Source organism: Mastomys coucha, unplaced genomic scaffold (assembly GCF_008632895.1).
Source record: "Mastomys coucha isolate ucsf_1 unplaced genomic scaffold, UCSF_Mcou_1 pScaffold2, whole genome shotgun sequence".
In the NCBI taxonomy this organism is placed as follows: domain Eukaryota; kingdom Metazoa; phylum Chordata; class Mammalia; order Rodentia; family Muridae; genus Mastomys; species Mastomys coucha.
In genome coordinates, this window is record NW_022196902.1 from 1,980,148 (window position 1) to 2,005,928 (window position 25,781).

The 25,781-nt window shown below is 39.1% G+C and overlaps 1 protein-coding gene and 2 long non-coding RNA genes across 4 annotated transcripts in view; 1 reads left to right on the forward strand and 2 right to left on the reverse strand.

The window, feature by feature from the left end:
* Positions 1 to 3,436, reverse strand: part of LOC116097755 — an 8,523-nt gene extending 5,087 nt beyond the window's left edge. The window contains exons 1-2 of one of the 2 annotated variants that reach the window (XR_004121548.1): positions 2,709 to 3,436; positions 1,854 to 2,153 (exon numbers count right to left, since the gene is read on the reverse strand). This is a non-coding gene — a long non-coding RNA (uncharacterized LOC116097755). Of the gene's footprint in view, positions 1 to 1,853 lie in introns of both variants that reach the window. The other variant, XR_004121547.1, reaches the window with a different exon arrangement.
* Positions 1 to 25,781, reverse strand: part of Samd5 (sterile alpha motif domain containing 5) — a 420,211-nt gene that overhangs the window by 265,063 nt on the left and 129,367 nt on the right. The gene's annotated exons all lie outside the window — the stretch shown is intronic.
* Positions 3,031 to 24,598, forward strand: LOC116097757. Its single transcript, XR_004121550.1, has 5 exons — positions 3,031 to 3,100; positions 4,067 to 4,276; positions 8,280 to 8,411; positions 20,290 to 20,423; positions 23,460 to 24,598. It is a non-coding gene; the product is annotated as an uncharacterized LOC116097757 (long non-coding RNA).

Sequence of the window (25,781 nt, forward strand, 5' to 3'; positions counted from 1 at the left end):
TATACATATACATATATATATGTGTGTGTGTATGTATATGTATATATGTATGTATGTGTATATATATGTGTATGTGTGTCATACACAAATATGTCTTATGTTTAGTATATGTCAATACACACACATATATATAATACACAAACATATGTTTCATGTTGGTATGTGTCTACACACACACAAACACACACACACAGACATCCGTATATGATACCAAGACTAGCCTGTTGCAAGTGAAAGCCACATTCCTGATGAATTGTTAAAAGGGATGCGGGAGTGTGTTGTGTTTTCTTTTGTAAATTTAGACTTTGGAAATTTTACTCATCATGTATAATTTTAAAATTCGAAAAAGAACTCCTAAGTCTCTATGAACCCAGTATAAAACTAACAAAAAATGTATCATAAAATATCTGGGACAAATGCATAAAACCCAGAAGTTCCCATGTATTCTAAATAACCCCAAGGACATTCAGTGTGAGAATTTTTCTCACCGTGGTGACAAAATAATAAAACACTGGTACATATAACAAGTGACAAATGTACCTTACACTATAATATTATACAAAAAGCCACAAATAAAAAACCTGTAACCAGAGAGGTTAACCATGTTCCTAGCTGGAAACTCAATATTATAAACATGTAAAGTCGCTTCAATTGAATTTGTAGATTTAATGCAGGCTGCTACAAAATCCTCAAGAGAATTTCTCAGGCTGATCCATCTGGAGTAAGGAAGGACTGCATGAGATTAGCCAGGAAAATTCTGAGGAAAAAAAAAAAACAAAAACCAAAGACAAAACTGAGGCAGGGCTGGATCTATTAGACAGAGGATGCAGTGTGCCATTTCTAGGAATTTCCAAGGTGTGGCATTAGAGTGGGGACAGACAGGAAGGCAAACTCAAACACGGAGGAAGATAAACAAGCAGCTCACATTCTAAACTATGATACCTACATAGAATGATATCATAATTAGTTCCCCGGGCTAAGGAATCAATGGTACCTAACTCTGAAAGACACAGAGAGAGCCATGATGGCTGGCGCCTCTGTGCCCAGCTACATGTTTCAGCCAACCTGGAGAGGACTTCGTAGGAATTCTATGTGCTTTACCCAAAAACTTTACTTTGAAATTGCATCCTATAGGTGTATTCGTCTGTACAACTACTGTTGCCCCCAAACCAAATGAGTCACCTGCCAATCATCTCAGGAAGGTCTACAAATTCTGTAGCTATAAAAACAGTAACATATCTGTATTGGGGGAGAAAAAGTCTAAAGGTATTCTGAAGCCAAAAGAACAGAGTAGAGTATAATGCGTAAGTGTGCGTGCATTGAAACCTACCGATGCACATGTATAATTGCAGAGGAAAGGGGCTACAGGAACATGCATGAAATGTTTAACACATTTTTCTTAAGAGGAATCAGAGTGCGCCGACGAGTTAGAGCCAAAGTTAACATTTTGCACAACTTATTCTAGCATAAACTGCTTACACCAGAGACTCCTGCAGATTTGTAGTTAGATGTTTTATAGTTAATATTTAAAATCCATTAAACCAACCTACCAAAGAATAAAGTGCCATGACAAGTACATGTTTATCTCTTTGTGATATTTGATTTAAAAAAAAAAAACTTTGGGGAAATAATCACAATTAGAATAGACTTTTAAATTATGCTTCATTTTTGGCCCCCTTGTTATTTCCTTGTCATTCACCTTTTCCCCTTTAATGCTATGTTATTTAAATGTGTTTTTTGGGGGGGAGGGAGTACTGGGAAGAAGGATAAAGAGAGACAAAATATAGGAATATTCATAGAAGGTGCCTGAGGTCAAATCTTATCCCTACTTTATGAGATTGCTAGTCACCTACCTTAGGGCTACGAAAGCTGCATTTCCTTACAAGGGATCTGGGCTGGTGCTGGAAAGATGAAGGAAAGCATCCGCAGCCTCCCTGGCGTGCAACATGGGAACCCAGGCAGTCACACGGCCTCCTCTCAGATTTCATTTCCAATGCGCTCCAGCCCAGGCACTGCCATTATGTGTCTCTTACTGTTACATTCTAGAGCCGGTTTTTTTTTTCTTTCCAAAACTGCGGATCGCTGTTTCAATTGTTAGATGTGATCATTCCCAATTCTCGCAAATTACTTTTTAATGCCTCTTCTTCCTTTCTCTAATGAACACCTCACCGTAAAAATAAATACATGTTGGGAAATTCAAATTAAATGACGACATTGGTGCTGTACCTGGGGGCTAGTGTGCTCAAAACTCTAAACAATACTCTGTGCGGAAACGAGAAAGGAGCAAGGCCCAGCCAGGGCTGAAGCGCAGACAGACACTTTCATTTCAGGGTGGGTTGAATAAAGGCTTTAATAACTGCTCTGTTTTAGGAGAGGAAGCTGATTCGCCTGGAATGGACCCTAGGAATGTGTCACCTGGGAAATGATGAGTCACCCAGCTTCTGAACAAAGTAGGGAAGGATGCTCTCCAGAAATATCTAAGTGACAAGAAAGGCTTAAGGGCGAATCTGATGAAAGGGGACAGGACAGGAAAAAGGAAGAGATTTCATATGTGGCGATACCTCTTGGGGTCGGGCTGGGGCAAAGCCAGGGCTCCCCAGGCAAGGGCAAGGGCAGGGGCTCCACTTCCCAATGAAGACAGAACAGGTTAGGGAGGGAGCGTTAGCGCCTGTCTTAGGGCTTTAGAGGCTTAGCCTCAGAGGACTTACCGCCTGTCTTTCTGAGCCACTTAATATGAGGACTTCCCTGTGTTTTACCAAACTGGGTCCTTGGAGTCAAATACAAAATGCCGTTATTCCCAAATCATTTCATTTTCTTACTAGACCACAGAAAGAAAAGCTTATTCACATTTTGAACATAGAAGGAGCCTGTGGCTTGCTGAGGCTACTAGGGATGCTGTCCTCAACTACTTTTCAAAGCAGCTTTTAAAAAAAAATGGGAGACTTGAAGCAAACTCCAATCAGGAAGCCAAGGAGGCGGGGCCTGAAGCCGTTAGAGTCAACAGGAGATCTGTTCCGGTTTCTGAGAGAAGTCTTTTTTGGCACAGGTTGATGCTACCTTCAGCCTTGCACAGAGAAGCTTCTTTTGGCTGTGGGCACTGGTAAGTGCAGAGACTCACACCTGTTCACAATGCAGAGGACAAGGGACTATTGAATGCACAGCCATAAATAAGGGTTATCTTTCAAGCCTCCCCCCATCCCCAGGCTCATGGAACATTCGGAGAGCGGGTGAACGGAGAGAGGGTGAACAGACTATAGGGGCCAAAGCAGGCCAGGGAGCGGGGTGAGATAGAGCACTTTTTGAAGCATGATATCACCTTCATACTCCTGATCTCACGGCAGTTGCGATTACTGCCACAAAATGTTTGGCAAATTTGGGCCTATCAACATCCTGCTATGGGGAGAAGTGCCACCCAAGGACACAGATACAGAAAATCAGTTATCCTTAGAGGGGAGAGATCCACCAGGTCTCATCCATCCCTGAGGATTTATAGGTAATTAATGCTTGCGAGGAAAGAGAGAAAGGCCTTTTCCTCAGTGGTGTAGCCATCGGTAAGGAGCCATGTTGCTATAAATAGCCTTCACACATGTTCCTATAAGCAGCCCTAATGAATATTAATTCAAACCAAGAAAGAGAGAGACAGATGGGTGGAAGGTAGAAAGGAAATGATGTAAAGCATAAGGGAAGGAAAGGAGAAGAATGAAGTGGAAGGAGGAAGGAAGGAAGGACAGGAAGCCGGGAGGAGGACCAGGGATTAGCAGGAGCTTATGGAGCAGGAGAGAGAAATGAGAATATGATCAAATACATTGTATGTACACATATGAAACGCCATAAGGAAACTCTCATTATGTATAATTAACATAAAATTGAAATATTTTTTAAAGCTTCATTTAAAAGGTTCTTCAGTAAATACCTACCCACATCCCAATATGATATAATACACCATGTACTACAAACATCCATGTTGTTAGTCAGAGGAAGGAAATTAGCCATATCGTTCTGTAATGACAGCAAGAATTTTGAAAGCGTACCTGTTGTGGTTGACTTTATTATCAACTTGCCACAGATTAGAATCTCCTGAGTAGGGGGCCTCACCTGAAGACTTCTCCTTGGTGGTATCCTTGGGCACCAGCCCGGGACTCTTGAGACACCCTGCTTCGTGGGCTGAATAACAACCAGTCCTCTCCCCACTCCCATGTTTAGACAGTTATCGTGGGGCTACTCTGACTGTTGAACTCCAGTCTTAAAGAAGAGCAGCAAGGTGTCAGCCACTCAGGTATGACTTCATCATCAATACTATTTTAAAGGTCACTTAATAAATTCTGGTACGTGTGTGTGTGTGTGTGTGTGTGTGTATACACACATATATATATTATACAACTAACACATGCACACACACATGCACACATACACACATACACATACATGCACACACGTACGCGCGCGTGCACACACACATATGTACACATCTCCCTGTGGTTCTGTTTCTCTAGGGAACAGACTGAATCAGTACCCACTCATAAAATTTCATGACGATAATATAGTTATTAGAAGCCAGGTGCTGGTGCATGCCTTTAATCTCAGCACTTGGAAGGGAAAAGGCCGGTTGATCTCTGAGTTTAAGCCAGCCTGGTCTACAGAGTTCCAGGACAGCTAGAGCTATGCAAAGAAACCCCGTTTTGATAAAAACCAATAATATATGATATGATATAGTTCAAATATATATATATATAATTGCATATATACATAACAGACACATATGTGTACATGATATGTGATATATTTAATAAAATATGCATATTATAATGTTTATTACACATGTATATGTAATATACATTATATACATGTAAGATTATATATATGTGTGTGTGTGTATATATATATATATATATATATATATATATATGAGAATGCATGGTTCTTTTATAGTGTCAATTTGCAAGCACCTATGACGACCTAAGTGGAATAGAAGGAAAGATATGCTATTGGACTAATCTCCAAGAGTTTCCCAGGAAACTCCAAAGGTGCAACAGACACCTCAGTAGATCCTGTAAAGATTGTCAACCCAGAGCCATGGCCCACATAACAAAGCCATGTCAAGGGCTCCTGTGGAATTCGGTTGACGTTTCAGAGACCCTTGTCATGAAAATGGTTACCATGGCTAGTAGGAGGGGCAAGTTCAAAAGCTGTGGGAAGTCACCCTCTAATTATATCAGGCAGGAATCTTGACCATGGAGTTAATTAGCGAAAAGTACGCGGCAGGGATTCTATGAACACTTATTGGCATCCTGGTCCTCTCTGACCTGATGTCTAAACTGAGTTCTTTTCCCTCCTAATTATAAAAAGGCTTAATTGTTAATGTCAATGTACAAAAACACTCAAAAAAAAAAGAAAAAGAAAAGAAAATACAGCCCACTGAATGGTATTGTGTGACTCATAACAAACAACTTCCTATTTTGATTTTACTTGTCTCTTTTTTTCCTGAAGCAACTCCAATTTCAAAATATTAATATAGACATCACAGGGTTTATCTGGTAGAAGGATAGAAAAAGGCTGGGGTCTGATTTATGCGAAATGAGAACAGAAGCATGCTTGCAGCAATCACATAAACTGCATTAAATGGTACTTGTAGGTTCCATTGCCTAAATTTGTCTGCAAATGCAATAAAGGCAACCCTGTAGGAAATACAATGAAAACGTTCTTTTAGGGGAAAATCTTCATTACCAAAACCATGCTCCCCAGTCACAGCACAAATATTCATTCTGCTTAAACAAGGTTGAGCGACTCCCTGCTCCATTCTCTGCAATCCTGGGGCATGATGGAGAAATTGTTCCCTGAGCAAATGTTTTAAAGGCTGCAGTAGGCCAAACACAGAGAACAAAGACGCCAATCACACTCTTCGAAGCCTAAGCAAGAAGCAACGCAAGCAGTGCCATTTCTCCAGTACATGTCCCTTTGCCCTCTTTAGTTTTCCTTTGACAGGATTTATGAACTTCTTTTTAATAACAAACCTATAAAATTTAAAAAAAATCTACATGTTTCATAACTTCATGCTTATTACTGGGATACACATATTAAATGTGAGTTTCATTTTTTTCCAATCGATTTTCCAAATATCCCACACAATTGTGAGAGATTAGTATGAAAATTGAATTAAATTTACATACAGCATTCAATGTTTCTGGGCTTGTGGTTTTTTACTTATTTACATTTCCTGCCGGTCACCACTTCCTGGCCATTTGCATACATTTTATTTAACTTCAAGAAGAGCCATCAGTAAACACATCTGTCCTATTTGGCTCTGTGATATAGGAACATTTTTCTATAAATGAATCATATACAAGCCTGGTTTGGGTGTCAGTAAGAAACTGGGATACAGGCAATCCATCTGCGAGTACTTAGGTTTTAAAAGTGTAAGGACAAGTTGGGCCCACTCTGGAAGATGCCTTATAGTGTATTTATCTCTGCTGGTCCCCTGGAGTTGTAATGATTGCTGTCAGCAGGGGTGTCCTTTCTTCTGACAGAGCTGACACTGCTGAGCACAAATTAAACCAAATCAGATTTTTAGGCTATGAAAGGGTTGTGGTCATGGGGGAGGGGCTGGATGCCCCTCTCAGGGCTGTCTTCTCACTGTTTGAAATCAAAGAAACTCAGCACCAGGAATCTTCAGTGGAGATGTTGCAGAAGGAAGGTTGACATTATTGTTTTCATTGATGGTGCAATGAGAAAAAAAATATGGATGAGGAATTGCCAGTGGTTCTCTTTGCCTAGCCACAAGAAAACCAAAACCAAGAGCGAGCCCTGCCTGCTCCTTCTTGGATTGACTTTGTTCACAGAGCTTAATTAGAAATAGATGCAATGTTCTGTTATAAGATTTTCAAAAGACCACATATCCAAATTTCTTAAACAAAACAAAACAAAAAAGAAGAAAGGAAAGATAAAAAGAATTCCACTCTAGAATAACAATGCTAATGATTTAAAAAATATTACATCAGGAACTGGGAAATGGTTCATTGAGCAGAGCCCCTTCACATGTGGTACAGGCATGGTCTAGGACCTATGTTCAAATCTCCAGCACCCACAGAAAATATGAGGCACTCTGAGGACTGGGAGACAGGTAGATCCTGAGCAGATCCAAAATGGAAAGCTCCAGATTCAGTGAGTGTTTACCAAAACTAACATGAAAAGCAATTGGGGGAGATTCCCAAAGTCCATCTCTGTCAGCTACACACACACATACACACACACACACACACACACACACACATGCTTGCACACACTCCTGCAGGAATATGAGAAATTCCTGTATTACGATTTTAGGACTTCCCAGTGGCATAAATAGTGAAATGTTTTCAATTACTGATGTAAACCCTAACCAATACAATACTATTATCAATTTTAATACTTGCATTCCTCTCTAGCTGCATGGTAATTCACACTAAAAATGAAAGTCAGCCCCTCTCTGATGAAAGGCTTAATTGCATAGAGCTATGTTAATCCAGTAATGACAGATTATCAGAGATCATCACTTTTACAAAATATCCTACCAGACAGTGACTGCTATCCTGTGAAATATTAATAATTAAAACTGAATCACACTTGTCAAAATAAATACATTTGTCTATTGTAATATTCCCCTTTCTTTCCCTGCACTTGTTTTCTAAAGTGGCAGGTGTCAAAGTGGATCTTTTTGTTGCAGTACATGTATCCAATTATGCACATGGCTTGGAGAGGAGCTGACAGCAGATTGAAATGATTAAATGCATGCAAAAGAGTGATGTGGCAGAGCAGGGAGTTCTATGGGATTCATGTTCTGGAACAATCAAAGAAACAATGTGGGCCCCAAATTGTACTTCATTAGTGGCAGCAAACCAAGGCCTTTCTGCTTGGATAGTATCACCCCAATACAGAGCATGACCTTAGGGACCCCAAGACACTGGTATGTGCTCATAAAGTGTCTGAAGGACACCGAAACCCCCAGAGGGAGTGCATTTATTATTATACAGCCTTCTGAATAACACAGTGACCAGATTCCTCAGTTCCATATCTAAATTTCAAGTCCTTCAATAATTCTACATAATAAATTAGAAGCAATCCACCTCCTTCTGTTTCCAAATGGTCAGTTTCTCACTTGTTGTCAATTTATCAAAACAAACCAGCCATCCTGCTCCAATGAGGCTGTCCATTGCCCAGAGGAACGGGGTGTTACTGCGGTCTGCCAGCAGCAGGTTTCCCTGGAAAAAGATACTTACAATCTCATTTGTTCTCTGTCCCCAAAGCTTGATGAACTACACATTGGATGAACTTCAAATGTTTAACTAAGAGACATATGCGAGTTCATAAAATCCTGACCTTGTTTTACTCTAAGTTCGGATTGTACTGTCAGAGCCACACTACAACAAGAAACCATGGTGAGCCACACTAATCCCGCGGCCTCATTGTTCCAGTGCTATGAGACTACCTGCCATTTAATGCTTTTTCTCTACTCTTGTAAATATGGGAATAAGTAAGAAAGAGGATAAACCTATGATCTTAGCCTTACAGCTTTTAGCTAGTCCTTGTTTTGTGTGTGTGTTTGGGTGGGGTTGGGGGGTGGACTTGCTTGAGAATAGTTACTAATGTCTTCTAATGTCATAAGATGCCCCCACACTTCTAAGACATTTATGAACTGTTTCAAAGAATACCTTTGTCTTAAGATTTAAGAGATATTGTTCTCCATCACAGCCATGTATAATTTTAATCTATAATGACAGCAGGTGTGCTTTCCAGAATATTTTATGCATTTACTCCCTTCACATGAAAAACAATCCCTCCTGCCTTAATTTACTCTTTGACAAAAGCCTGCAAAGGTAAGGCTTTCAAATGAATTTTGTTTTTATTGCTATTGTTGTTTCTTTGTTGATTATCTTGCTTGTTTTGGAGACAGGGTCTCACTATGTAGAACAAGCTGGCCTTGAATGTGGCAATCCCCCTGCATCAGCTTCTGGAGTGCTGGGGTTGTAAGTATACATGCCACCATGCAAATGCTACTAATACTTCTTAAAGGTGAAGATTATTAGAATCTAAAGAGTTGAGCTTTCTTTCTTGGTTGTTCTTTTACTGGGGGAGTCTTTAAAAAGAAATTGTGAAACTCTGCTCATAAAAGGAATAGACACACACCGCCCAGTGTCATGGACAATTTTAACATTTGTAGCCAATCTGCAACTTTCTCATCTCGTGGTCCCCTATGTTAGAGAGCAATCTGGGATGAACTTTCTTAGGTTCTCTGATAGAAGCTGAGTCATCTAAGAAAGAAAGCATAGGAGATTACTCTTGAAACAAACATTGCCCCAAAGAAACTCAGGCCTGCCATCAAATCGGGAAACCCAAAGGGCTTCCAGGGCCACAAAGCAGGGCTCTAATTTGCAAGACAGAGGGTATAGGACTGGGAAAGGAGGTGAATCTGCAGGGCACTCCACAAATCCTATATCCCAGGAAGTACTCAGTTTCAGGCTTAATGAAATCCATAGCTATGATTAGAGACAACAATGATTGTATCACACTTGCAAGTACAGAAAAACAGACACACATAGGACACGAAATAATGTAGACATTCAAACATGTATAGTTCCAGTTTTTGTGCGAGCATTCTCAGAAGGCACTGGGCCATTTTGGTATGTTATAAAGATAGGCAGATGTCTAATTCAAAGCTCTCAAGACCCATCAGCTCTGCAGCAACCTCCAGGCTTCCTGTCAAAGTTGTTAATGGCAAAGCAAAGCGTGTGAGTGTCTTGAGCTAGGGTACTTCTAATAGCATCGTGATTGCCAAACGATTGAGGACAATCATCGGGAGAAGACAGAAAATGGCCTATTAGGACTTTGTGGCCTCCTCCCTTCCTCCCCACAGAGTGGCTTTCTATCTACAGTCACAGTAGGGCAGTGACCTACAGGGACCCGGAGATCGCTTTCCTCACTCTATTTGGCTACAAATTAAAAAAAAAAAAAATCTAACAAGGAAGGGTGTGTCTAGAATGGGAAAAAGATAGCTTAATGCTATAAATACATACTGTATTGCTAGATATTTTCAAAAAATTGTTTCATTTAGGAGATAAAATAATTTAGATGTTCACATGTGCATAGTTAGGCTGTAGCTACCCCTTCTCTTGTTTTGTTTAATAAAAAGCAATTTCACAAAACTCTGCATACAGAATGCATTTCTTTTAGTACTTTGGGAAAATAATATGTAAAATTATGTTTTATTCTTTTGCAATCACATCCAAGGATCTGCTATGTGTCTATGAACAGCCCCTTTCCATCCAAATAGCATAACTGGATCCAGCAGAGGGTGGGCTATTGCAGAAGGTGGAAGTTTGTACCCAACAGTACATACAATTATGCTGGCTTTGTCTTGATCTTTTAGGGAATTTAACAAGATGCCATTGATAAACATTGCTGAGAACACAATGAATGGCAAAGAGCTTCATAGGACTGGAGAGATTTAAAAAAAAATACTAGTTATGTACGCAGGACTGATGATGTGGAAATTATTTTTTAAGCATCCTGTTTCCCAGTCTTATTTGATTAGGAGACTCACTTCCTCCCAAAGATACCCATTAACCTATTAACAACTCAAAGCACCCAACTGCCACCTGCCAATTATAAAGCAGTTGGGAGCATGCTAGTCTCAATGTTTCTTCTGCCCACTCTGTCTGAGAACATCTACAATGTCTGCATAAAAACGTTTGCCTCAGAGATGGGCAACTTTAAATGCTGTCATCTAATCTCCATTAGATGCCTTTAATCTCAGACTCAATCTGCCTTCGTGGCTAAGGCTGAAGAGTAATCACCATTCATAAGCTGAGGAAATCATATCTCTATGCCTATTTCCTCATCTCTAGAACAAATGAACACGTTGCCAGGCAGCACTTAATGAGGGTACTACTGCCTTGTAAGGGAAGCCTGACCAGGCAGTTTCATTGTTGGGTGAACCTCACAGAAGACATGGAGGCATCAAAGGCAGATACAGCCTCTTGATACAGCCAAAAGATACAATAAGAATATATGTATATGTGTGTATGTATGAGTATATACGTATATACGCATATACATATACACATATATACATACACACACACACACACATATGGTTGACTTAGAAGAAAGATTAAAAATAAAGAATATTGGATGTATAAACCAGGGAGTAATATGGTCATTTATTGTCAGCATTAAATGTTTATATAGGTAGCACAGTAGGATTCTTTCCATAGGCCTCACCATAATCATACATGTAATGAGCTGTTAACAGTATCATTATGTATATAATGTCATTGGGCAGCAGCAATTACAGTTTAATGTAATTGTGTAAGACCATCTACATAAATGCAATCCATAGTTGAGTAGAATGTCATGATCAAGCAGGTGACAATTTTACTGAATTAGCTGTCCCATGCAAGGGTTTAGATAATGTATACCTAAGAACACCTAATAAAGGTTATTGATTGCTAGCATCATTATTCTGATCCATAAATGATTGAGATGAGGCCTCACAAAAGAAGGTGGCTCCTCACTCATTTCTAAACCATTCTGACCTTCATTCTTCATGCTTCATACTCAACCACCAATTTGGCCCTTAACCTTCTACCATCTCAATTAGTAAAATCTTTTGAAAAAGAAAAAGAAAAGGAAGGATATAAACAGACGAAATCTATACAGAGTCCTTATGCGACTCCAATTTTGGCTTTCCCACTGAGATTTCCCACATTTTGAGATGAATAGTAGCAATTGTCTCAGTTGCTAAGCCAAGCGTAATACTGCAGGAGAAGATTTCCTAGAGGCAATTCCATATCTAACTGTGGTCTTACATCTTGGTCACTTCTGGTTTTGTTGGCTTTAAGTAGCATGACAAAAAGAACTCTGAAATACATAATGCTTGTTGCCAGACTATCTCATGTTATTGTTCTCTGCGTTAAATGGAAGAGACTCCCTGGACTGGTTGACAGCACTAGAGACAGTGCTGCATTGAATTGAGATTATAATGCATCATAATTATGTAACATCTTTGAACAAAGGGATAGGTGGTGCTTTCAACAGTTGTGTAAACCTTCTTTGGATATGTGAAAGAAGGGTATTTTTGTCATTTTTATTTGGAAATAGTTTACATTTTAAAGGATGCTCATCTACCTTTGGATCAGTGGTGAAGATTAGATGGTTTTCTCCTTCCCACATACACATGTTGACACTTCACAGTTTCCAAAGTGATACAAAACGATGGGATCTTTGGTGTCAAGTGAGTCATAAGACTGAGACTTTCAGGAAAGAAGTTGCACTCTTATAGAAGAGTCCCTCAAGAATTGCCCTATCTCTTCCATCATGTGTGGATCGAGTATGAAAGTGGGCGTGTATAACCCAGCAAACCCTTGCTGGATACCCTATCAGCTCATGGCTTGGTCTAGAACTTTCCAGCATCCCGAGAGTTGGAAATAAATTTCTGTTATTCATAAACTACTTGGTTTAAGGTATTTTTATCATGGTGGTCTGAACCAAGAAAGACAAAGAGATATGCTCAAGTTTTAACATTTTTTGGGATTACTTTGTCATTTATATACTTTCTCTTCTACTGCCCTTTCTCATACTTGTTTTTAAGAATTTTTTCTGGGCCAATTTAATTATCCACATTCTTCTTTGTCTCTAAAATAGGTTGGCTTTACTTTGCCTCTGAAGAAGAGTGGTTTTTATTCTCTTGCATCACTGGTCCATAGTTAGCAACTTCAGTAAATTGAACACTGAGATAGTCATTTTATCTACACTATAAGTAGTATTCTAAGCTCTATCAATTGTCTCAAGTGTGATTTTATTTCATTTTTTTAACCCTCTAGCACAGATCTGGTGGGATTGATGTATTTCCTCTCCTATCTAAACAGTCTGTATGTACTCTGGATCATTCCACTGTCTTTTACAGTAACTTTCAATATCTTTTACAGGACTAACGTGTGCGGAAAATAGTTTCTCCACATTTTCTAATATTTATCTTAATAGGATATTGCTCATTTCAGGTTGTACAGAAATTGATAGATTAGATTCAAGTGTCCATTGAGACTAGAATCCCACACAGGTGATGCCTCTTCCTCCAAGTGTGCAAGCTAATGATGTACAATGCCTTTATAGCCCTCATTAGTGATGCTGAGTTTGATCATCTGGTCAAAGTATTGCCTAATTAACTGCACAATTAATAAGCAGTATATGAGAAAAACAATTTAAGAACATCCGAGTTGCCTACTCATTATTTTCAAAGATTCTTCCTAAATTTAGCATCAATTGATAATTCTTGCTTGATCCCATATTTATTATTCTTTCTAAACTCCTGCACTTCCTCCAACCCTCCAAGTCTTCATTAGCTTCTACCATTCTCCAGGAAGCAGGACCTGCCTTTCTCTTTGTTTATTACTATCTTTTATTACTCTTTCTCTGGCTTGGCTTCAGAATTCCTAATGAGTTTGATGGATTAAATTCATTACCACACATCATTCTGGCACTCCAGTTGGTCAAGTATTGGCTCTTAGACCCTTTATGTTAACTTCTGGGTCCTGCAGCTTGTTACCATCATTTGTCATATCTCCTTCTTTTGTAACATAGTAAGAAAGACCAAGTCATTTTACATGTCTTGCCCCAACCTTGTAATCATCCATTTCTCTTGTCTTTTTAAGAGTAATGAATGTTTTTAAAGATCGGCAAAGATGTTACTACTGGGTGTCTTTCCTTCCTTCTTGATGACTGAGTCCAGTGACCAAAGATCAGAAACATATAAGGATATGTACATTGATGCCCACAGTGCAATCATACAGACATATAGATATGAATGTGTGTATGTGTGTGTTGTAAGAAAACCACTAAGATTCTTTCAGTCCATATGTCTTCCTGTTTTCTACTATTCCATATTTAGGTGTGATTCCATGTTGAATCCAGTCATCATTCTAGATTGTAATAAAATAAACTTATCTATGTATTTGCTCAGTTTTGTTATGCATCTTAATGTACCTAAGTTAAGGTGACATTGAAAGTGTTCTATTCATAGTACAAACACACTTAGAAAAGAGTTGGGATGGGATTGTGACTCAGTCTGGGCTTCTGGAAACTGAGGAGATACACAGGTAAATCCTATTCAAAATTACTTAGCTCTTTCTCTCCTTTCTTCTAACTTCACCCCTTCTTTTTCTTCCATTATCTTCAGTGTAGTCAAAGTAGTCATTATCAAATACAACTTATTTGTCCTAGCTTGCCTCTGGTTCTTACAGATATGATTGTATTTTTAAAAATTTGTATACATCAATAGACTTTTTAAAGTCAGAAGGACACACAATTATTTATTCAGCAATCATTCCTTTGCCTTCTATTGCATTCCCCACCCCTCTATAAACAAAGTAGTTATTTTCTGATTTAGTCTTCCTATGTACTTCTTAGTAAAGATAAAAAGACATGCATATTTTCTAATTTTTGTTCTGTACATATAAGAAAGCACCCTAGTCCATTCTGTTGTACAGTGTTTTCATTTAAGCATATGTCCTGGAAAGTACTCCATTAAAGGCTTCCCCAGAACTGTCTTACAGCTGCATCATGTCTAATAAAACTCTATAAAATAATTTATATAATTAATCAGTGTGTTTGTACATTTAAGAAGTATCCAATATTATTTCATTTCAGTTATTGCTTTAATGAATAAGTTTTACATATTCATATGGGGCAAATGGAGAGATAGACAAATAAAAATTTATCTTTACAATATATTCTGATAGTGGGGTTAGAAGGCTAACATGCTAGTGCCCTCGGAGTTGGGTAGATACTGCAATTCCTCCTGCCTAGGAAAGGTGCTCTTTGCTGTTCCCACAGGAGGGTAGGAGAGTGCAGCCTTGTTCATTGCTGTTCCTGCAGAATGCATCCTCAGACTTCTGAGCTTGCCAGTCTGATAGATGGGAAAGGGCATTAGTGGTTTAGTTCACATTTTCCCTCACTGCTCATGGATTTAAACATCTTTCACGTGTTCTTTCTGTGAATCGCTCCTTCATGGCTTCTGATTGTATATAGCTTTATAAGAAGCTTACACATTTTCCTCTTACTTTTGAAAACACATTTACACATTAAGGTGGTAGCTCTTTGTTGCCGATGTACGCTGGAAATACTTCTTCCTCATGGTTTGTGGCCATTTTCTTCCAACTTCTTCCCTTGTGACACTGACCTGCTTGGCTTATTCATTTTCCCGTTGTTTTTGCTTATTTTTGGGGTGTTGGTGGAGAATCTTGGTGTTTGCTTTGTTTTAATGATTTTTTTGTTTTGTTTGTTTGGTTTGAACATAAAACAATTTATTTTCGGGAAGGCAAATTTAGTTAAATTTATTCTAAATTTATTTAAATTTATTCTAAGTATTACATAGCATTTTTCTATACCCTTGATGTTCAGGGATTCAGATATCTTTCCTAGTTTCTAAATTTTTTTCATTTAAATCTACAATATACTGTTTTGTTTTTTTTTCTGTATGAAATGAATTGATTTTGTCTTTTAAAAGGTGCTATTTCACGTCAGGAGGTAGTGGTACCTACCTTTAATCCCAGCACTTAGGAGACAGTGTAAGGCACATCTCTAAGTTTCAGGTCAGCCTGATCTACAGAGCAAGTTCCAGGACAGCCAGGGCTACACATAAAAACCCTATCTCAGAAAAAAAATGTGATTTCAAGACAGATTTGGTGGTATATGCTTGTAGTTTTAGATTGGGAGGCTGAGGCAGGAGTATCCGACTAACAGGCCAACCTGGGAATTTTACTGAGACTCTTTCTCAGAATAAAACAATTACAAAGTGGACTGGAGATACAACTCAGTGAGGCAGTACTTTTCCAGCATATGCAAGATTCTGGGTTCAAGGTCAAATGACACATACCAAAAAGTAAAAAAATACTGCTCATTTACCAAATATCTAAAATATCCCTAGTTTATTGTATATTTTATATGGATTTGAATCACTCTAGAGCATGCCTTCTATTTCCTTCCTTTCTGTTTCAAACAAAGAGATGCTGGGCACATACATTCACTACCATATATATATATAACATTACCGATTATATATTATATATTATATAATATTACTATATATTACCATATATTACTATATTCTTGCAGAATCTGGCTTGTAATGCCAGAGCATTTTTCTTGATCCTTAATACTTTTGGTATGGACTCTAAATGTTTTTCTGAAAAGCTGTTCAATATTTGCATCAATGCAGATTTGAAAGTTGCATTCATTATAAGCTATGATTGACAGATTTTGGGAATAATCCGTCAGCTATGCACCAAGAAGATGTAATGGAAGGCCATTTCTTGGATGAGTAACACAGAGCACTTTGCAACCCCTATATTTGCTTGACATGGGTTCCAGAAAAAGAGCAGATAAGGAATTAACAAAATCTATAAGTTGTTTCATCTTCTGGGCTAGTTGAGATGATGGTGCAAAGATTCTAATGGCTAGTCAATCAGGATGTCTTTGGGTAGAGACATGTCTTCCTGTCTATTCTGCAATATTATAGTTTTCAGACATTTAAACAACTTACAGGGAACCAGGATAAGATGGATATATGTACTTAGTTACTTGTTTAGAAGAGAAAAAATTATATGTAAATCAAATTTTATGCTCAAGAGTCGCATACACGTAACAGAAATGAGTCCCAATTGGTAAAGTGACTTGTTAAACTCGTCATAGTTAGTGTGAAATCACTCTCCTCTGGCATAGTAACTCGGCAACTAAGTGTTCTCTTTCCCACTTTCCTATTAGGGTAATTCCATGTAAACCAAAGGGCATTCTTCATTTTGCAAATACTTTGGGCAACTGAAAATTTGTGTGTCCAAGACCATGTGTACATCACATTCATTTTTATCCATATTTTCAGAGCATTGATAAGAGGAAAACAACATAGATGTGAGCCAATTGGCTCTTCAGGAAATCAAGGAAAAGATAAGGACAAACATTGTGGCACTCTCTGGCATTTCAGTGTCAGAAAGAGAAACAGACGGGTGTCCAGGACAGTGGTGACTAAGCATGCACGCTGAGGGTCACTTGTGGTCCTGGATCCGTTATTCTCAAGGACTCCCTGCTGTGACAGCCACTAAAGCCCAGGCTGACAGAGATTGGGTAGGATAACAGATGACAAACTGACAATATTCAAGGTAGAAGGTGCTGGGAGAAGGGGGATTTTGTGTCTCCTGGATGGTTTTAGATACTGTTTTAAAATCTCTCTCTCTCCCTCCCTCTCTCTCTCCTTCTCCCCCCCCCCAACACACACATACATTTTTTTAAAAGAAAAAATAGTACTAATCAGGCCTGCTAGGCAGAAGAAACTCACTGTGATGTAAGAGCTGTCAGGAGTTCTGGAGGGATCAAGCCTCTGTGCATGCTGTGGCATGCTGCTCATTCACAGGCATGTCCATCAGGACAGCAGCAGGCCTGGAAATCAGAGGCTAATCAGAAGGGAAAGATGCTCTGTGAGTACTGAAATAAAGCAGGGTTGAATCCCAGGAAAGGGTAGAACATGTTTTGGTCAAAACACAACCATAAACATTAAGCAGTGGAGCCCTCCCATCTCTCAAGGTCGCTGAAGTTGTTGAGGAGCTCCATCTGCACTCCTGGTTGATCTTGAGTCCCCAAATGAGTTCTTTGTGCAGACACAATTTCTCAGTCTATCACACAGGTAAAACTCATGTTCTTGTAGAAAGGAATGTGACTGTCAGATATTTGTGTGCAAAAGAGGAACAAGAATCTCCTAATATATTGGTTTGAATATGCTAGTCCCAAAGAGTGGCAATGTTAGGAAGTGTGGTCTTGTCAGAATAGGTGTGGCCTCCTTGTAGGAAGTGTGTCCCTGTGGGTGTGGGCTTTGAGACCCCCCCCAACCGTTTGGAAGCCAGTCTTCTCCTAGCTGCTTTCAGAACAAGAGGTAGAATGCTCAGCTCCTCCAGCACCATGCCTACCTAGACTGTACCATGCTTCCCACCATAATGATAATGAACTAAACCTCTGAATCTGTAGGCCAGCCTCAATTAAATGTTGTCCTTTATAAGTGAAACCCTAACTAAGACACCTAGTCTCTCCATTTCCCAGGGAGAAAATCCCCAACAATGTTCACTTCACCACCTGCATACTAGGACAATGCCTTCTAGAGAAATAAACATTGTTCTGTTCACGATTTTAAGACCTGTGATGCAGAGGTCAATTATGTACTTTCAAAACACTAGCAGAAATTTATCCTTTGGGAGAAAGACTACACACAGTAAAAGAAATGGCAATTGCTAACAGAGAGGCTCACTATAGAATCCTCCATGTCAGGGGATGTTGTTCCTAACTGTTGACTGAATTCCTCTTGTCATTCTCCTTGGTACCTTCCAGGCTGAGCAGTGCCATAAAATGTAAGAGGGGCATTCAGTCTCAAAGACAGTCACTTCTTGTTTCCATCCCTAAGCGACTATTTGGAGATCATCATGGGTTAATAAGAGCCCCTGACTTTTGGTCACAAGGATGAAGAGCTCACCAATTAGCAGAGGAACAGGAAAGCATGAAGCCATTTCACAGCGAAACAGAAAAAGTCCTCGATTTGCAATTGACTTAAGAAATTCTTGGGAGTATCCATAAATAATGAGAAGTAAACATTTCAAAATAGGCTAATGCATCTTTGAAACTGGTAAATTTTTCCCCAGAGAAATAATTCTAGATGAACAATTTCACACATACAGAGCACAGGGATACTTCCATAGAGTCCATTGTACCCAGTATTTCTGCCTAATTACAAGTCTTTGAATCAGACAATGGCACTTGAATGATCAGTGCCTGGCTGCACAAAGCATTTATAAAGCATAATTAAGAGGGGTGCTCAAGAAGCTGTGGCTACAGACACATGAATATGTGGTGTCTTCACATGTGTACACTTTATAGTGTGGTATGTAAGGTTGAGACACACATCTCCGCTGTCCTGTCTCTGATTGCCATTTGTAAATGAGACAATCAAATGAAAGTGAAATTAAAACAAATGACACAGCTTTAGACAGCTTGCTTATTTGAATATTTTTACTGTGCAGCAATTCAATTATTTTATTGTATCTAAGAATATTCATTTATTCCTGGGTCCACCCTACTTTTTCATTTAGGTGTTTATACATTCCTAGGAAATATGGACTTTAAAAATCATAATTACTCAATTCATTTCTCACTTTCTGATGTTCCAACAGAATGGCAATGGGTGACTTTGAAGCAGTGTTAATTTTTAAGGAAATAATCTGGTACTATATGTCTGTAAGTTTATGCACTGTATGCATGAACTCAGAAGAGACACTCACTATTTAGGAGGCAAACACATGGAGGTTGCTGGAATTTGGTATTCTCGGTGCATCTAGAAAGTAGGTCTAGTGAGTGTAAGAGATGGCAGACAGACAAAAGAAAAAAAGTCTGTAAGACAGTAGGTGATACCATGTAAATAAATAACAAAAGGTAAATTAATGTTGACCATATAAACTGACAGAATACAGCAACACATTAGGTGGGGTAAAAAAAAAAGTCAAAATGGTGAGAAAATGAAAACAGATGTCATGGCTGTAGGGTAGTATGCAGAAAGTACTGCAGGAGGTTATAAAAGCTATAGTCAAACAGCTGTCAGACAGGAGCCAATAGTGACCATGGATGAGCAGCCTCGGAACACGGTGCTGGACAGTCCCATGTGCTACCTCTTCTCAAACCTCTACTCAACCAGCCTGTGTGTTTGTTAGAGAAAATGGCAATTATCACACAGTGATCAAATTTCAAAGCTCACTTTGAAAAGACTCCAACAAACATTTTTTAAAAGACTTATTTATTAAGCCCAAGGCAAAATTGGAATGTTCTCATGAAACCAAGGGGATTTTAGTTCAAGCGAGTTGAGAATATGTGACTAGCACACATCATTCATTTGAAATAGAAGAAAGTGAAAAACGTGGCTTCATCTCCTGGTCTTTATGTCCTCACGTTTTGGTCAACACACTTATTTATTAGTACTTTTAATCAGCACACAACTGATTGGTAGAAAAGGAAAGAGAGAGGAAAAGAAGAAGAAAGGGTGAGAGGGAGAATGAAGAACAGAGAGAGGGAAAGAGGAGAGAAGGAGAGAGCAAGGAAGGGAGGAAGAAGTCAAAGAGAAAGGAGAGAGGAGGGAGAGAACATTGAAGAGGAGGAAGAAAGGATGGAGGAGGAAGGGGATGGGAATGCATTAGATTCTGAATGTGTGGGATGGATTATCTTTTAATTTAACAGGGTCCTGGACTGAGAAGTTGCTGTGCAAACAGATGTATTATTTTACAGAAGACACTTATTGGCTCTGGTATGCTTTGGTATTGCTGAATTGCTTTGTATGAAAATTGTCGTGTTTAGATAAAGAAATCCTAAAGGTATGTGTACAGATTCTTACATTAATCTCCTATTTTGTTTTTTTTTTTCTTCACACAATAGTTGAACACTAGTGTTTCTACTATTGGGGGTGGCTTTTAAACAACACTTCAGATTCATTTTTCATATCACTAGAAAGTAAAAAGTCTAGGATCAGAGTGCTAACAGAGTTGGGTTCTGATGAGAGCCCACTTTAAGACTACAGGAGTCCACTCGCTGATAAGTCCTCTCATGGTAGAAAGAACCAATGAGTGAGGCCCCTGGGTCAGTCTGTAAGGACACCAATTCCCTTCCTAAAAGCTCTACCTCTCATGCTAATCACTTTTCCAAAGGCTCCACCACCTCTTAATGCTATCTCCAGAGGCTTAGGATTTTAACACAGCAATTTGGATCTGATAGCTAAGCAGATAAGTAGTCAGGAGGGGAAGTTGTAGGTAAGCATTAAGAATGGAGAAAGATGTCATTCCTATAATGCCTTGAGAGCTCTGAGACCAATGAACTGACAACTTCCACAGTGTAGGCTGTAATGTTTAACAAGAGAGCTTTAATCAAGTCTCTGCTATGGAAGGGAAAGAATGAAGACTTTTTTTTTTTTTTTTTTTTTTTTTTTTGGTTTTTTGAGACAGGGTTTCTCTGTGTAGCCCTCCCTGGCTATCCTGGAACTCACTCTGTAGACCAGGCTGGCCTCGAACTCAGAAATCTGCCTGCCTCTGCTTCCCAAGTGCTGGGATTAAAGGCATCTGCCACCACCACCCAACGAATAAAGACTTTTCTAAATTTGACTTTTGGCTAACACTCTCCTTGCCAAACCCTTTGAACAATAAATTCTGAAGAGTGGTATTTTATGTCTCCCAGACAAATGTTTCTTTCATGAAAATGGGTGGGGGATGGATGGATTTCAAAATGTCATAATCTCAGCAACCATTTATTCTACTCTATTACAAATTCAATAACCTTGAACCAGAGTTAATAGAAATTCATGATAAGTAATAAAACTCCAGCTGTCCTCCAATTCCCTGACTTCAAATACCATCTCTAAACTACCAATCCCTTAGTCAGTCTTATTTAGTTCTCCCCTGAGTCCATGCCAAATCACTCAGGTAGACATCTCCACATGGATGCCTCCTTGGAGCATCAAACGAGACACCTCTAATCTCTGGTCTTTGTCTCCGAAGTCAGCACTTCACTAAGCATTCTGTGTCTCTGTGGAAGGTTGCTCCGTCCAGTCTGCCTCTTGCGGTGAGCTCTGTGATATCTTTCTTTCCATTGCTCCAACAGCTATAGGTGCAACCCCTCAAATGTCATCAGATGAATCCTCACCTTTCCCATGAACAGTATCTCCACTCAGGAGTCTGAAATGCAAGTCTGGGCTTGGGCATGGTGGTTGCAACCCTATAATGCCAATGCAGTGGAGGATGAGGCATGGTAGTTTAAGGATCACCTGAACCGCATAGAAAACCCTAGTTTTCAAAATTAAAAAAGGGATGAATAATAAATTAATTAAGAGTCAAATACAGTTCTGATTATTTTATAGCTTAAAATATGCCAGTATCTCTAGAGTAAAATTCACATTCTCTAGCAAAGTATTGAAGATGGGTCCTAACCAGGTTGCTGAATGGCTGCTGTCCAGCTTCATCGACAACCACTCCCCAGATTTCCCACCAAGGATTCTGGCCATTTGCTGGCTCATTATAAGCACTACTCAGTTTCCTGGAATCCTATATACTTTGGTTCATCTGCTGTTTACTTCTATCATTCTTTCTTAGAGGGGAATGCCTCTCTTTCCTACCCCCATGTGTCTCCTCATAATGAGCTCAGTGCCACACCCCCCCCCCCCCCCCGTCATGATCCATATTTCAGGGCACTCTGATAGCAGTTGGATTGTGTGAGCCCCTGAGAATAACCTTTTCTTCATTTACATTATAACTGCTACCTGGCATATAATAAATGTTCAGTCAACACATAATAAATTAATACACATATTTAAAGAATATTTGAGACAGAAACTCTCACAGTCTGAAGATCCAGCGACAGCCTTGTTGGACATACTTGCTGCCCTAACCTGATTGTTAACAGTTCCTAGTTTTACTTTATGAAGTTTCAAGGTACAGACAGTACTTTTTAAGTCATTGTCTATAAGGTAATGTATAAAGTGCTTACATAGATTGGTTGATAATATAGTATTTAAAAGCTGTATCTATATGTTCACATAGAGACTTGGGAATGGATACCATTCAACTACTAAAGTCTCCAGTGCTGTCCACTCCCATCTGTTCTTTAGTTAACTGACTTTTTTCATTTCATTGAACATACGGCACTTGTACAGAGTAAAGCTGGGTTTTAAAAAGTCACAGTCTAATTCATTTCATGTGAACTTTTCTAGAATATTCAGTTTTATCTTTAGAGTTAGAGCACATGCCAACATTCTCCATGTTGAAAGTCGGCTACGTAAATGGCAAGATGACTCCATGGCCGAGAGAAAAGACATCTGAAATCTGTGGTTATATTCACAGATGTGTCACCTAAACCCTTATTCCATGAGAAATGAAACCAAACTCATCTAAAAATAAACAGATCTAGCGGACAGGCTATCAGACTAGGCAGACATTTGTTTGGAAAGGTCTAGACTTCCACAGCTGCTGAGGAGAATGAACGTGCAGACCAAGCTTTCACACAGCAACAGCATATGGAAAATGTTAGCGGAACATAAACACCACTAAGCAGAATCTAGCCGAGGTAATCCGAAAAATGTCCTCATGTGTGAATGTTCTTCCTCTTCCTGCTCTCCTTTGCAAACTAATGCATTTCATGAGTTCCAATGGCTAAAGCTTAATGGAATGTTGGTGCTGGAGAAAAGCAATCAAGTTTCCTATCAAGTGTTTGTAGTGACTAAATGTGTGAGGCATCCTTGGCCAGTCACTTTTAACTCATACTTAAATATAGAAGTTATAAGTACATTCATGATTGAGTCAGTTTCAAATAAAGTTCCGGACCAATTACTTTTACTTACTTTCTCTGTTTTTCTTGCTGACTTGCAGATGCATCCAAAAGAGAAGAAACACATCTGTTCTGCCTGAACGAGGATATTTAAACTAAATCCTCTCCATGTTGGAGGATTCAGATTGGAGGCTGCGGATCACGTATCTTCCAGAGTTTTCTATTTCTGACATAAGATGAGTTATAAAATCTTGAACATCAGCTTAATGGAAGAGATGGTGAGGTCTACTGAAGCCATCAGAGGCTTTGACTCCTCCCACCCCCTTGGTCTATCTACTGAAGCCGTCAGAGGCTCTGACTCCCCCCCACCCCTTTAGTGAGCCAGATACTTGAGTATACTCTACAATTGACAGCTGGCTTGAGAGGAAGTTCTGTCCACTAACCAAGACCAGGCTAACGAGTGAATTGAGGAGTGAAATCATGAACTAGAGATTTAGGTTGAAATACTGACCTATGACTTTGGTTGATTTTCTTAAGCTCATGATGCAATTCCAACAGAAGGTTGGATTTTGGTCACCACTCATCACTTAGAGCATGAAGAATCACAACATACTGAGATGAGCTCACAGAAGATGCCATTTTTCAGAAGAATTAAAGCTTATAAAGAGGAAAATGAATGTTTCTCAAATCCTCAACAAATTCCCTCTTGGGAAAAGTATACATGACATTAACAGTGGGAACATATTTCCTATGCAAACTGACATTCTTCGAAGACATGAAGATCCCCTAGTGAAGATTGTCACTAGCAACTCATCATACTAGAAGTGATTTTTTTGTAACAGAGTGTGCTACATACCCCACCCACAAATTTATCCTCTTCTAGACAATCCATCTGTCCAGCCTAGGTCATTCCAGAACCCCTCAGGCATCTCTAACTGATTTCTGAGCTTTTTTATTCAAATGTCATCTCAAACTCAGACTTGACCCATCCAATCCTTATCTCTTTAATCCATCACCTGTTTCAATATTCTAGTCTTTGGGAATGGTTTCACCATCTTTACTAGCAAATTAAAACCCAAAATTTTGATCTTCAGTACACAAAATTTACACTTATAAGATTGCCACATCAATCAGTAAAATAAAAGAGAAGCAAACTACAAAAAACAAACTAAGCCTCCCAGGAGGCACATTTCCATAAGGACTGTGGAATCTTCAAAAAAGTTATAAAAGCAAGCATTCTGTTTCTTCAAGAAAGCTCTGTATCTGTAGTTTTTTTGTTCTTTTTTTTGCTTTTTTGGGTTTTTCGAGACAGGGTTCCTCTGTATAGCCCTGGTTGTCCTGGAACTCACTCTGTAGACCAGGCTGGCCTCGAACTTAGAAATATGCCTGCCTCTGATTACCAAGTGCTGGGTTTAAAGGCGTGTGTCACCACTGCCTGGCCTTTTTTTCTTTCTTAACAGTATATCCTAAATATCTATTATTCTTGATGTATGGCTTCTTAATTCTCTTCACATCTAGAAGGTGTCCTGTTTGTATCTACCACAATTTATTTAAGCAGGTCTCTACAGATAGATGTTGGTGCTTTGCAGTGCTATGGCAAATAACTTTGGACATAAATCTGCACATGTACAAAATAACATCTAAAAACACATTCCTGGAAGTGACATTGCTGGGGTCAAGGTAAATATATTGTGTGCTGCCACGATTTTTTCCAATGGACTCTAGGTGTCTCTTGAAATCCCACCCAGAATTTCTGGGGACTTGCTTCTTCACAAGATTTCAAGAAAGCTGTCAAACTTCTGGAGGCCTTAGCCAGTGAGAGAAAACATTATCCTAGTATTCTCTTAATTTTCATCATCTCACTTACAAATCAACTTGGATATAAGTCATTTGCTTAAGTTCTGAGGTTTTTCTTTACAGCTCCTCACCTTCGATTATCTTCTCCCTCCCCATTCTTTGCATTAGCCATTACCTCTGGTCTGTTTTCATGTGACTGTCCCTTGTTTCATTGACTGTCAATGTCACCATCTTACTTCAGATCCCATGTCTCTTTGCAAAATGCTCCAGTTTGCTCTCTAATGAGCACCCTATCTGTACAGTCACTACCATGATTGACCTCTCCAATGAGGGGAACAACAATTTCCAGAGTAATCATGCTAAAACTCAAAGCAGGGAGTTTTTCCCTTATTAAAAGCTCTTTGTGAGCCCCTGCCTTATCCTCCCTCTTGTAATTCTCTGATTCCTAACATTCATGCCTAGAAGACCAAATCTCCCAGTGCTACCATGTACAGTTGGCCAATCCGTGGCCTCCCTTAAATTTCGGATCAGAACCTCATGTTAGAAGTCTACTTCTATCCTGTCTTTCCAGGGGATCTCACTCTTGTGGTCATCTGTTATATTTAGCTACTCCAACCATTGACTTT